Source organism: Hoplias malabaricus, chromosome 17 (genome assembly GCF_029633855.1).
Source record: "Hoplias malabaricus isolate fHopMal1 chromosome 17, fHopMal1.hap1, whole genome shotgun sequence".
Lineage (NCBI taxonomy): Eukaryota > Metazoa > Chordata > Actinopteri > Characiformes > Erythrinidae > Hoplias > Hoplias malabaricus.
In genome coordinates, this window is record NC_089816.1 from 6,959,392 (window position 1) to 6,971,871 (window position 12,480).

The following is a 12,480-nucleotide window of genomic DNA, read 5'->3' on the forward strand; positions in this document are numbered from 1 at the left end:
TCAAAGGAATTAAATATTTCAATAAAGCCCAGTTGATTAGCACATATATTTTTAGGTTAAATTGATTAACCACATTTCATAACAAAAGTTTATTACTTCATAATAAAAGTCACATCTATTGTTAGTGATAAGGCATCTGGCGTTCATTATAGCTTATAATTTTCAGGTGAAAAAAAATAAATAAATCAGAAAATCTGTATACATTTTGGCGGCACGGTGGTGCAGCAGGTAGTGTCGCAGTCACACAGCTCCAGGGACCTGGAGGTTGTGGGTTCGATTCCCACTCCGGGTGACTGTGAGGAGTTTGGTGTGTTCTCCCTGTGTCTGCGTGGGTTTCCTCCGGGTGCTCCGGTTTCCTCCCACAGTCCAAAAACACAAGTTGGTAGGTGGATTGGCGACTCAAAAGTGTCCATAGGTGTGAGTGAATGTGTGTGTGTGTGTCTGTGTTGCCCTGTGAAGAACTGGCGCCCCCTCCAGGGTGTATTCCTGCCTTGTGCCCAATGATTCCAGGTGGAACCCACCGCGACCCTGAACTGGATAAGGGCTTACAGATAATGAATGAATGAATGAATGTATACATATTAATGATTGGTTTCACATGTGATCCCAGATGGTCTCTGGACCCGCAGCATCCCTGAACAGGATAAAGTAGTTACGGAATATGAATAAATGAATTAGATGGGAATTGTGCTAATGGCACTATGTTATATGCTTCTACATGTCTGCTGCTGATGTATCGTCACAGTCTTATTAAAAACATACATCTCCCAAAATAGCAACTTTACAGCAGAAGGACAAAACCTTCTTAACTCTCAATAGAAGTCAATTTCCATTCATCATGACATGATGACCACAGTGTGAAGGACAGCTGCTGATGATCATGTATTGGGCAGCACGGTGGCTTAGTGGTTAGCACGTTCGTCTCTCAGCGCTCATCGCCTCTGGGTGGAGTTTCCATATTCTCCCTGTGTCTGCGTGGGTTTCCTCCGGGGGCTACGGTTTCCTCCCACAGTCCAAAAACATGGCGGGTAGGTGAATTGGCTTCTCTAATAAATGTCCTGGTGTGTGAGTGAATGAGTGTGTATGTGAATGAATGTCTGTCTGTATGTGTGAGTGAAAGTGTGTGTGCCCAGATATGGATTGGCGCTCTGTCCTGGGTGAAACCCTAGTGCCCGATGCAGTCCTCCAGGTGGGCGGTCGTTCCTGGTCGAGAGTACGCTGTGCGCGTTTGGCTGTCGCTTCTCTCCAGTGTGTGGATTGAGTGTTCTGAGCAGTGTGGATTGTAAAGCGTCCTTGGGTGTCTAGAAAGGCGCTATATAAGTGTAAAGATAGATGTACAAATTCAAACTACATCCACCTGGATTAGGGTTACAGAGAATAATCAAATGTATTCCTGTAGATATCTGTACACATGACAATATGTTTAGTTTAGCGGCCCATTATTGGGCAAATACAACATATTAAAACGTAAATAAATACAAGAACACCTTTGGAAACACTGGCCAAATATACACTTCTGTTTAATGAATACCTTACTTTAAGCAATTTCAATTTATATCAATACATGTGCAATATTTGTCCATAATAATTACATTTGAATGACAAAGTAAAACACAGCTAATTCCTCTCGCCTTCTGAGGGTGAAGCATATAGATAACACAATTAATAATAACTACAGTTTAAGGGTTAAAAAAGCACCTGAGACACAGAGAGTTAACATTTCAATTATTTTACAGAGCAAATATATATATATATATATATTTGCTCTGTAAAATAGGTAGAGATGATTGAGTAAAAGTGTGAGGTCAAATCAATCCTGAGGTTCAGAAATGTAGTGATTGTCTTTGTTGAATTTCTCCCTTCCTCAAGCTCGATGGGGGCATCAGAGTGCTGCGAGGGGAAAGCGGTAAGGAGCAGAGGGGTGAAGGACACCATGTCCAGTGTGACTCAGTGGACATATGGCACACGGACATACAACGCTGCAGGCCTGCTGCTGGCCCACCGAGGGACACTTACACAACACAAGCACTCAATAATTCAGGAGGATTCAGGTGCAGCTCTCTCTCTCTCTCTCTTTTGCTCACACACACACACACACACACACACACACACACACACACACACACAATCATCCTACATTTAAACAGGCAACACAGTGATGAAAAGTGTTGATGAAATCAAGCTGTGTCAATTAGGATTATTCATTCATTCATATTCTGTAACTGCTTCATCCTGTTCAGGGTCATAGTGGGTCCAGAGCCTACACAGCATCATTGGGCACAAGGCAGGAGCACACCCTGAACGGGGCTCCAGTCCATCACAGGGCCTCACACACTCACATATTCACTCACACATATGGACACATTTGAATAACCAATTCACCTACAAGCATGTGTTACCAGACTGGGAACCGGAGCACCCGAAGGAATCTCACACAGACGCAGGGAGAACACACCATGTGTTTACAAGCTCCGCACAAGTGGATTTCCTTACAGGTCTCAGTGTTTAAAATCAATGGTAAAACGATGTTTAAAACATAATAAAAAAATATAATATCTAACAAATATGAAGATCAATAAGGAGCAGAGGTCCTTGACTGCTGGAGCAATATTGTGACTGTGATTAAAGGTGGGCTTGGGTATAAACGTTTAGCAGAATATAAGCTGATATGACAAGTGACAAACACTCCAAACTACTTTCTACAACACTACTGCTGTGGTTGTCTTTTTAGACTTTTCTTTAATTGTCCACTATGTCATTTTTCATTTTCTGTATATTGCATTGTGTTAGAATTGTTATAGCGTGACTTCGTATAGTATGTCTATTAGACCCCAGTAAGAACAGCAGCTATGGAGATTACAGCTAATGAGTATCCTACAAAAGAAAACAAATCTAAACACCAATCTCTTAACACACACTGAACTGAGTCAGGGTTTGGACCCACAACCCAGAACCCTGGAGCTCTGTGAAAGCAACACTACCTGTTCCACCATTGTGCCCCCCTTAATAACGTACAGTACTGTGCAAAAACTCAGAGACAGTCTTTCACGTCCTTAATTTCCAGTCCAAATGACCAGTGTGAACAATGACTAACAGCCGTACAAATCCTGCATGCCCACCCAACCTCTCAACCTCAGACAAACATGGCTGAATCTGCTTTGTGAGACAGCAGAAATATCAAGCTCCACTTTTGCTTTGGATCTTTAGGTGTTTCTGTCATTCCTTCAACGGCAAAATGACACAATTTCCTTGGTCTGAAAGAATATAGAGCTGTCAAAGAGCTATAGCTTAGAATAGGAAATAGACCACAAAGGATAAAAATGCAAAATTTACAAGCTGTTGATGTTGAACTGTGAGAGCATGGGATTTAAAACAAAAACAAAAACCCCCAGAGGTGTGGAAAAACCCCAGAGGATTAAAAACAACAACAACAACAACAACAATAAAAGAAAACCCCTAAAACAAATGTCCTGAAAAGGTCTGTCTTTCGTAAACATTAAAGTTCTCCCTGAACATATTCTTCAAGCATCTGAACTCATTACTTTTCGGAGACTGTTCACACTTATTCCTAAACCAACTCTGCAACAAAAAACACTTGAGATCAAGAGGACTAATATTAGCACTAAACAGTTTGAAAGCTTTCAGTGAACACATTCTGGCTCCAATGAATGCATTTAGCCGACCAGAGTGATGTCAGCGTAAATACCCAAGAAGTTACATTCATCACAAAATTCCTCTTGTGGTAAAGCTCCGTTCTCAAGTTTAAAAAGGAAGTGCTGCTTATGTATTTGTAAGTGGTATATTGCTATGAAAAACACGGAAGTTTTCTGCAAGGACTATGTTTTTTTAGACCGCACCAAATGCTCTGTAAAGCTCGTTCAAATTTCGGAGCAGATTTACGTCATGCAGGTGCAAGCGGCTTCTTCACCTGCTACTCCAGCGGACTCTTTACATCTGTCACTGCAATGTAAATATTTTTGAAAGCCTGGAATGTGAACAAGATCATATATGGTGTAGCTCATACAGGCAGGAAGAGCGATAGCGACACTTGCACCCAAGGGAGAGTGGATCTATAAGTAGATGCCGTCTCAAAAGGACAAATATAAAGTCAGTACAGTTAACACATACCATCAGTAGAGCATGGTTACTGACACACCATGCATCATCTAAGGTTGATAGTCATTACAGGTATATTTTGGCAGATGAGCTGATTCATAGTGAATTGACAACTTGAAATCAGTTACAGTGGTAAGCAAGCATAAGGTTAGGAAACTTCCGGAATGATTCAGACTGGTATTGTGTAGAATAATGTCATTGAGGGGACTTAAACACCAGTCAATCATGTAAATAGAGGACTTTGTAGACGATCTCTGGGACTTGTGTTGGGGTGGTGGTGGAGTCACAATTCATATCAGTAAAATGAAATAACTTATATTCATTAATAAATAAACCCTGCCCTACCTTAACAAAGTGCAAGATGTCATTCACAACATGGCTTCAGATAATGTTGGTGTTTATCGAGTTCAGTTGGCAGGCACCATTCTTGCCAAAACTGTTTACTTAATATGTCCCACTCTCAACAAAATTCAGACTTTTTAAAGCTGTGAGTTTCATGTATTTATATATTTTTAATCATATCTCTGTGTGTCGTTATTTGGATACGCTTGGAGACTTTCATTTGGGAGATGAGCGAGGCGAGCGCATCACTGCCAGTTATAATGAGATAAATTAAATACATATATGCAAAATCATATTTACTTTGAGAAGATAAAAGACAAAGAAGCACATGAATCTAAAGTTCAGTCAGTTCAAGTCTTTTTTTATCTATCCAGTGTGTAAACTTGGCTCATTATGGCTGTTTAGAGCAGCAGCTCATTTAGATTACATAAAAAAAAAAAAAAACATGACTGCCAAACTTGACTGATAAAACTACTCCGCAGTCCCATCATGCAATGGGCCTCAGTCCATGTGAAAAATGTCAACGTTCCATAGTTTAAGTGAGATGATTTTTTAGTTGATATTTAAGGAGTGGGTAAATGCCGCATATCCACTGCAAACACCTGTTGCTTCAAGGACATTTTAGCAACCAATCCCTAAAAAAATGGCTCTAGACAAAGTGAAAAACTTAATTATCACAACTCCTGTTGTAAAAAGGTACTGATATTCAACAGAGGCACCTCCCACTTCTGCTTATTATCATATGTGAAGTTTTGAGGATTTGTTTGCATACAAACAAACAATAAGCTTGTTATTTTGTTGTCCATAAAGAGCTTGATGAAAATACATATTGTTGTTTTCTGTATGACAGGAAGAAATTATACTAATGCTGACCTGGACATATTTATTAATATCAATAATAATAAAGTAACCCTAGTTTACTAACAATTAAGATTTGTTGACATCACATTCTCAATTCTCAAGGGAACAGCAATGGGAAATAATAATAATAATAATAATAATAATTTCTAAAAGCTTTTCAAGAACCCAAAGTGCTGACAATATTAGGACACAGGAGAAAATAAAATACACATATATATATATACATAAATGCATGACAATGATATAAAATCACGAAGCTAAATGTTACACAAACGTGAGACTTTGTGTTTTTAAATTCTGTGAAAGTCTATGGAGGTGCTCTGTTGGAATGCCTCTCTTAAAGCTATTTGTGGCTCTCCTCCCCTGCCCCACCCACCAGAGCACTAAGGGCTCATTAACACCCACTCCCAGGCCGGCTGCACGCTACATTACATTATTGACGAAACTTGCGCTTTTCAGCTGTGTTCTGAAAAAAATCATTTAGCCATTAATTACAGCACCCCGAGCAGTGCTCTGTGTCTCCAGCGAATGAAAACTCTCTCACGCAAGCTTTGACCCCAGCGGCAGACAGAAAACCGTGGTGGAAAAGACCAGACTAAATATATTATCTGTGGCGATCAACGAGAGCAGGGTCATTGGGTACGTCTGTTTCATTAGGCCTCAGCCTCCATTAAGAATCTGATGGAGGCTAAAAAGGAAGTAGCTGAAAGCTTTTCTGGGCTCTGAATGACTGTCTGAAAGGTGCGTCCCGGACTGGCCTAGAAGACCCAGACACACGAGTCCCCATCCCCTTAACACATGGGGGTGAAGAATACACATTGCTTCGTTAATAACATCTTTCCAAGAGATGGCTTCCAATATTTCCAGACACGATCCAGTAGCAGATTCCATTTCCAGAGCAGAGCTCTGATGCCTTTTTCCAAGCCCCTTCATTACCCCACCTGCATTTCCTGGACTCCTGTCACTCTTATACCACTCTCTGAGCAGAAGGGATGAATTAGAGCTTGAAATATTTGTCCAAACCAAATAATCAAGTTCCACTGGTTTGGTATGAGTTTGGACATCATTTCTCAAGCATTTCTCAGGATGGTTGAGAGGATACTACTTAAATTCCAACTTAAAAAGTATTCTGACCTATATTTACCTTTATATATAAAGCTGGGATTTAAAGGAGACATATTACACCACTTTTAATATAGACTTTGGTCAAAATACCACAAGGATCAAACAGCACAGCTCTGTTCTCCACATCTAAACAGCTTTATTCAGAACAACTGATTTCAGTGGGTCACAGCTGACTGTGAAAGGTGCCCAGGAGTGAAGAGCAGGGAGCAGAAGCTCTGGTTTTTTAGCCTTTTTTGCTTTGTTCTCTTTCTTCTCTGGCTGACCATCACAAACCGTGTAGCAAAAGATGAGTTACCGGATCCACTCGTTCCAGCACAACGCACAATAACACAACACCACCACATCAATGTCACTGATGTGCTGAGAAACAAGAAGGTAATAACAATATACTGATATGAGCCTCTGCAATACACACACACACACATACACAGCCTCAAACCTAAGCCTTCTGGGGAAATGGAGCTCAATAAAAGCATGGAGCGATAAAAGAAAAGGGGCAGGGAGATTTTGTCCTTCATCTGGGCCATGGAGGGAGAAAGAGCGGGAATGAATCTGCACTAATGAATGATAATAAATGATAATAATGTGGCAAGAATAATGGCGGTGAGGCAGTGGAGGATTCCACATGGTGGTTTTACATAACAAAGCTGTTTCTCACCGCTGTGCTTCAAATCTAAGCTGCCTTGGGTATTATTGAGCACTCATACACACACACACACACACACACACAGTCCTACTCACATTTTTCTATCTCTCTATCCCTCTGTCTCCCTCTCTTTTTATTTTTCTTTCCCTCTCTCTCTCTCTCTCTCTAACACACACACACACACATCTGAAGGAAGATGGTAATCGTGTGTTTGAGCCACCATTGTGAGCTGAGCCTTGAGTTTGGGTCACTGATGGAAAATACAAGCACCCACTCTCCACTCATCTCCCTCATTGCTTTCTCTTCTTTTCTTACTTTTCTCTTCCCTTGTTGATGATGAGCTGCCAGACATGCAGCCTGCTCCGTTCCTCCTTTAACCCTTTAACCTCACCCCCTTTCTCTCAGTAGTGTAGCTTTATCAAGTAAGAAATTATATTCTGTACACATAACAGCCCAAACAGAGTTCATATTAGTAATAATGACAGTTCCAATAATAACAACATTTCTCTCACATCCTCTCTCTGTGCCAAGAGAAGAATCATAGTTTGCTTACTTTGCATTAGGAATCAGTTGGTGAATTAGTCTCAGTTTGTCTCTCTTTTTCTTTTATCTGTCTCTTGCGCTTCAATGCCTCTCTTCGTGCTCATCTCTTTCTTTTTATATCAATTTCCATCTTTCCTTTCTTCTTTCTCTCATTTTCTCGTCTCTGTCTCACTACAGGTTCAATTTCTCTCTTGTCTTTTGTTTTCAGGCTTTTTCATTTATCTTCAGCCCTCTCTCTCACTTGTTTTCTCTTTGCCTCCACTTTTTGTCTGTATTTGACAATTTAGATATCTCTCTCCCTGTGTGTGTGTGTGTGTGTGTGTGTGTGCGCGCGCACATGTCAGGGGCTCTGTTAGTGAGAAAGTGAGCGAGATCTCAGTAGAGAGAGTGAAGGCTGGAGGCCAGTGTGATGGACAGGCTGTAAAGGTGCCTGTCCAAAAATACCACTCTGCTTCCTCTGGGCCTTTCTGTCTGTCACTGTGACTCCAGTTGAGTCTCTGCCGCCCGCTCACAAGGTCATTTTTTTGCGTCGTCTGGAAATGCCAAAGCTATGGTCAACACTCAGCTGCTGACAGGGGTGAGGTGTGAAAATTAATTAAGGTGATTGGGGGTGGGGCCGGATACTAGAGGTCTGCATGTCTGGTGTGTGTGTGTGTGTGTGTGTGTGGTGTGTGACTACTACATGACACTTGTCCCATTAGTTCAGTGTCTGTGTGTGAAGTCCATTTAATTCTTATTTGCAGAGGGAAAGGCCCGGGTTTTGACGAGGCGCTGTAATTGTTAATTGTGAAATGAAATTAGCGAGCTTGATTTTCACCGCTCTGCCTAAGTGACAGTGATTTATGTCGAACGCTGTTTGGGAGGTGTGTGGGAGGACATATCACAACCAGCTGGGACAGGAGACAGAGAGAGAGAGAGAGAGAGGAACAGAGATGGAAGTCCAGACGTGGGGGTGGACAGGGAATAAATACAGTAGAGTCAGGAGAAGTAGTGAGAAGCAGGTGGAAAGGACAGAGCTGATACTGGCTGATGCCACGGGGTAAAGCAGAGGTCAGTGGCGGGACACTGGCAGTCCTGCACTTTTTGAAAAGCAGAGGGAAGCTGCAAAATAAGGAATAATGCTGGAGGGTAGACTTAACAGGGGAATTCTAAATGTAAGGAAAGAGGAGGCGGACTGGTCTGACAGTCCTCTCTCTCTCTCTCACTCTCGCTCTCTCTGGAAATGCTGATGGAGACACAGGTGAGGTCATCCTGTCTGTACTCTGTGCAGGTTGATTAATGACCTGTCTGAGCTGGACAAGCTCTGTGTGTGTGTGTGTGTGTGTGTATGAGAGAGAGAGATAGACAATCAGCAGGCCCTGTTATAAATACAGCTTTCCTAAGGCCTCTTGCCACTCATTAGCTGTGACACAGGCGGCAAACCCCTCATCACCAAACATCCACTTAGTGTCACACACTGGACTGTTTACTTATTTACCCCTTAAGGTTTTCATTTACACACATCTTCCCTCGCACTCTCTCGCCCTCTTTTCACAGCTTGACTCCACGGAAGCGCCTCACCTTCCACTCTGTAAATGAACAAGATCTGCTCAGAGTTCTGGGTAAAAGACGTATTATTTGGGTGGATTGAAATGTAAGGTTTTAATTGAACAGTGACAGAATGCAAGGCTTTTCCATTTTCTCTTTAACAATTTAGAGTAATGGTTAGCCATCAAAAAAGGATAAAATAACACCTAAGGAATTATTACAAAACACAAAAACTGGCCTTCTATTCATTCATTCATTCATTATCTGTAAGCGCTTATCCAGTTCAGGGTCGCGGTGGGTCCAGAGCCTACCTGGAATCATTGGGCGCAAGGCGGGAACACACCCTGGAGGGGGCGCCAGTCCTTCACAGGGCAACACAGACCCACACACACATTCACTCACACACTCGCACCTACGGACACTTTTGAGTCACCAATCCACCGACCAACGTGTGTTTTTGGACTGTGGGAGGAAACCGGAGCACCCGGAGGAAACCCATGCGGACACAGGGAAAACACACCAACTCCTCACAGTCACCCACCCACTGCGCCACCCTACTGGCCTTCTAGTATATGACTATTTAGTCTCTAACAGGTCACCACTGTCTAGTTCAAATGCAGAACACAGATTTCTCAAAGTAACTTATTGTGCATTTCATAAACATAGATATATTTATGTTACTCATTTAAAACCTTTGTTCTGAGAGTAAATAACACATATTATTTGGGCTTATTATAAGTGTAAAAACATATAATAACATATAAAAGCAGTTCTGATTTTGTGCGGCACTTACATAGCTTTGCTGCTTCCTAGTCTTAGTCTTTCCAATCAAAGCTGTAGACCCATGATTGTGTGAGTGTGCAAAGATGTTAAACAGAGCAGAGTACAATAAGAGTACAGATTAATAAGGTGAATATTAAAACAGGAGAGCTGAAGAGCTCTAGAACAGAACGGAATCAGCGTTTCCTTTGTGGATTCATTCATGTTGTCTTATCTTGTCTCCGTCCCTTCGTATGTTTAACACACACTGGATTATGTTTGTTGACTGGTGTGTACATACGTTCAGAGAGCTGAATGTTGGGAAGGTAAAGAGAGAACAGGAGAACCTCTGCTCCCTGAGCTCGTCTCGGAGCCGGCACATCTCTCCGCTCCGTCTTATCACATAAAGCACTTTCCCATTCAGTGTCCTGTTTGGGCGAACTGTCGGCCGCCCAGAGCCAAAGCAATCCTGCAATGCCCAGCCGCGGCGGCTCTAAATACCCAAACAAAGCTCTCTGAAATGTTTTCTAATTACAGCAGCGGCGGTTTGTACACCGTACCCAGAATTCAATCTGTGTGCTGAGCTGGGAGGGAGACGGCCCATAAATCTTTGCTGAGCTGCAGGCTCCTGCGTTCTGATTGGCTCCCGTTAGGATAACAAATTGGCCTTGGTGTGCAGCTGAGAATGTAAATGTGCCCCACACAGATACCTTGGCAACCACTGATGAAGTCTGAGACAGAGAGAGAGAGAGAGAGAGAGAGAGAGAGAGAGAGAGATTTCCAAAATTCTGAGAGAACCTGAACAATTAAGATGCTAAGAAGAACTTCAGACAATTACCAGAATTGGAAGGGTGGCAAAGTGCATTCTCTCTCTCTCTCTCTCTCTCTCTCTCTCCTGACCTATGTATATCTGACCCTGTGTCTCTCTTTTATTACCAAGATCTTACCAATCTTCTACAGTTCTGTTCATCAGTGAAGATCCCTGTTGCCTTTATTAATATTCGAGAAAATTCTACACTACTCTGTCTACACTAATATGCCTTAGCGAGGTCAACAGCATTCGCAAGCTGTTTAACATAAAAACAAATAAACTGGAAATAAATTAATAAATAATAAATGCTCAGTGCCAACAGTCGGATTCAATGCGTCGGAATTTATTCTTATTATTTAATGTTTTCTTGAAACAAAATGAGTAAAGTATCATTATGCAGGTCATGACTACTATAAAGTACTAAAAAACATACACCTGATTCTCAAAGAGGCTTTATTCAAAATAAGATTGAAAAATAGGCAACAAAATAAACACAAATGAGATTTAGTAACACCCCTGAAATGTTGTTAACACCCCTGCAGTATGTTACTGAACACAAAGAAGAGTTTAAATGAACTACTTCTAAATATATGTATGTATTACTCCCATTAGGATATGTACGCATCTCTTTCAAAGGGTTCGGCTGTGATTTGGAGAGGGGCTACTGATGAGTGAGACAGTATGACTAGTTATCTGAAAACTGAATGGGAGAGAGAAGGGTGAGGGAGAATGCGTTAGACAGTGGATGGGGGATACAGTTATCTGTCGGTTTTATTGTTACAAAGCTTTGCCCAATGTTGCTTTATTAAGTACAGATAAACCTCTTCCCAAATGATATGTGCAAACTTTTAGCCTTTTTAGCAGGTGCACCATCACTTGGGAACTGCATTAATCTTTGCACTGATGTTATTCTACACCATCATCAACTTCTTCTCCTCCTCTTATTATATTGGCAGGTGCTGTTTGTTATAGCTAATGTTCTACATACCGCCACCTGCTTTACTGGAGGGGAAGTGGTGAACACAAACCGATGGTAATTGCTGGTATGATATGCCTATCATCAACATTACTGCAAATTTAATTTTATTATTTATTTATCTTTTTTAAAGAAAGGCTAAAAATATGAGAAAATATTTAAACACAGGAGAATGAGAGAGAAGGGTAAAATAAGAGAAAGTCCTGGGAAAGTGTAAGGATTGACAGGTATAACACATACACACACGCGTGCACACTCACAAACATAAATATCAGGCAGACTGTAAGCACTGCACACATCTCAGAGAGCATCTCCTATGCAATGCAAGGGAATGAGCTTTTCTTCACTGGCTAAATCGCAATGGCACAACCCTCCAAATATAAGAAATCTTATATTTGTGTGTGTGGGGGGGGGGGTATAGGAGGAAGGATAGCACAGAGTGGTGTGTGTGAAGATGAGAGTGGAATTGAAACTGGCATCAGCTGGTGAAGAGCCTTCACTCGACGATTGGAAATCGGCCTTCGCCGCCCTGCATGGCCTCAGCCATCTTTAGTCATTTATGCCATTGCAAACTGATTCCACCCCTTTCCCTCCTCTCTCTCTCTCTCTCTCTCTCTCTCTCTCTCTCTCTCTCTCTCTCTCTCCTCAAACAATCCTCTTTACTTTCTCTCTTTTTCACCTCTGAATGCTTCAGTGTTCCATTCCAACAGCAGACACCTGATCCATCACACAGTATCAAATGGTAACACTTATACAGAGCACACACACACAACA

At 41.7% G+C, this 12,480-nt stretch overlaps 1 protein-coding gene across 1 annotated transcript in view; it reads right to left on the bottom strand.

Annotated features, from left to right (window-relative positions):
• Positions 1-12,480, bottom strand: part of tenm2a (teneurin transmembrane protein 2a) — a 114,965-nt gene that overhangs the window by 77,079 nt on the left and 25,406 nt on the right. The window lies entirely within an intron of this gene.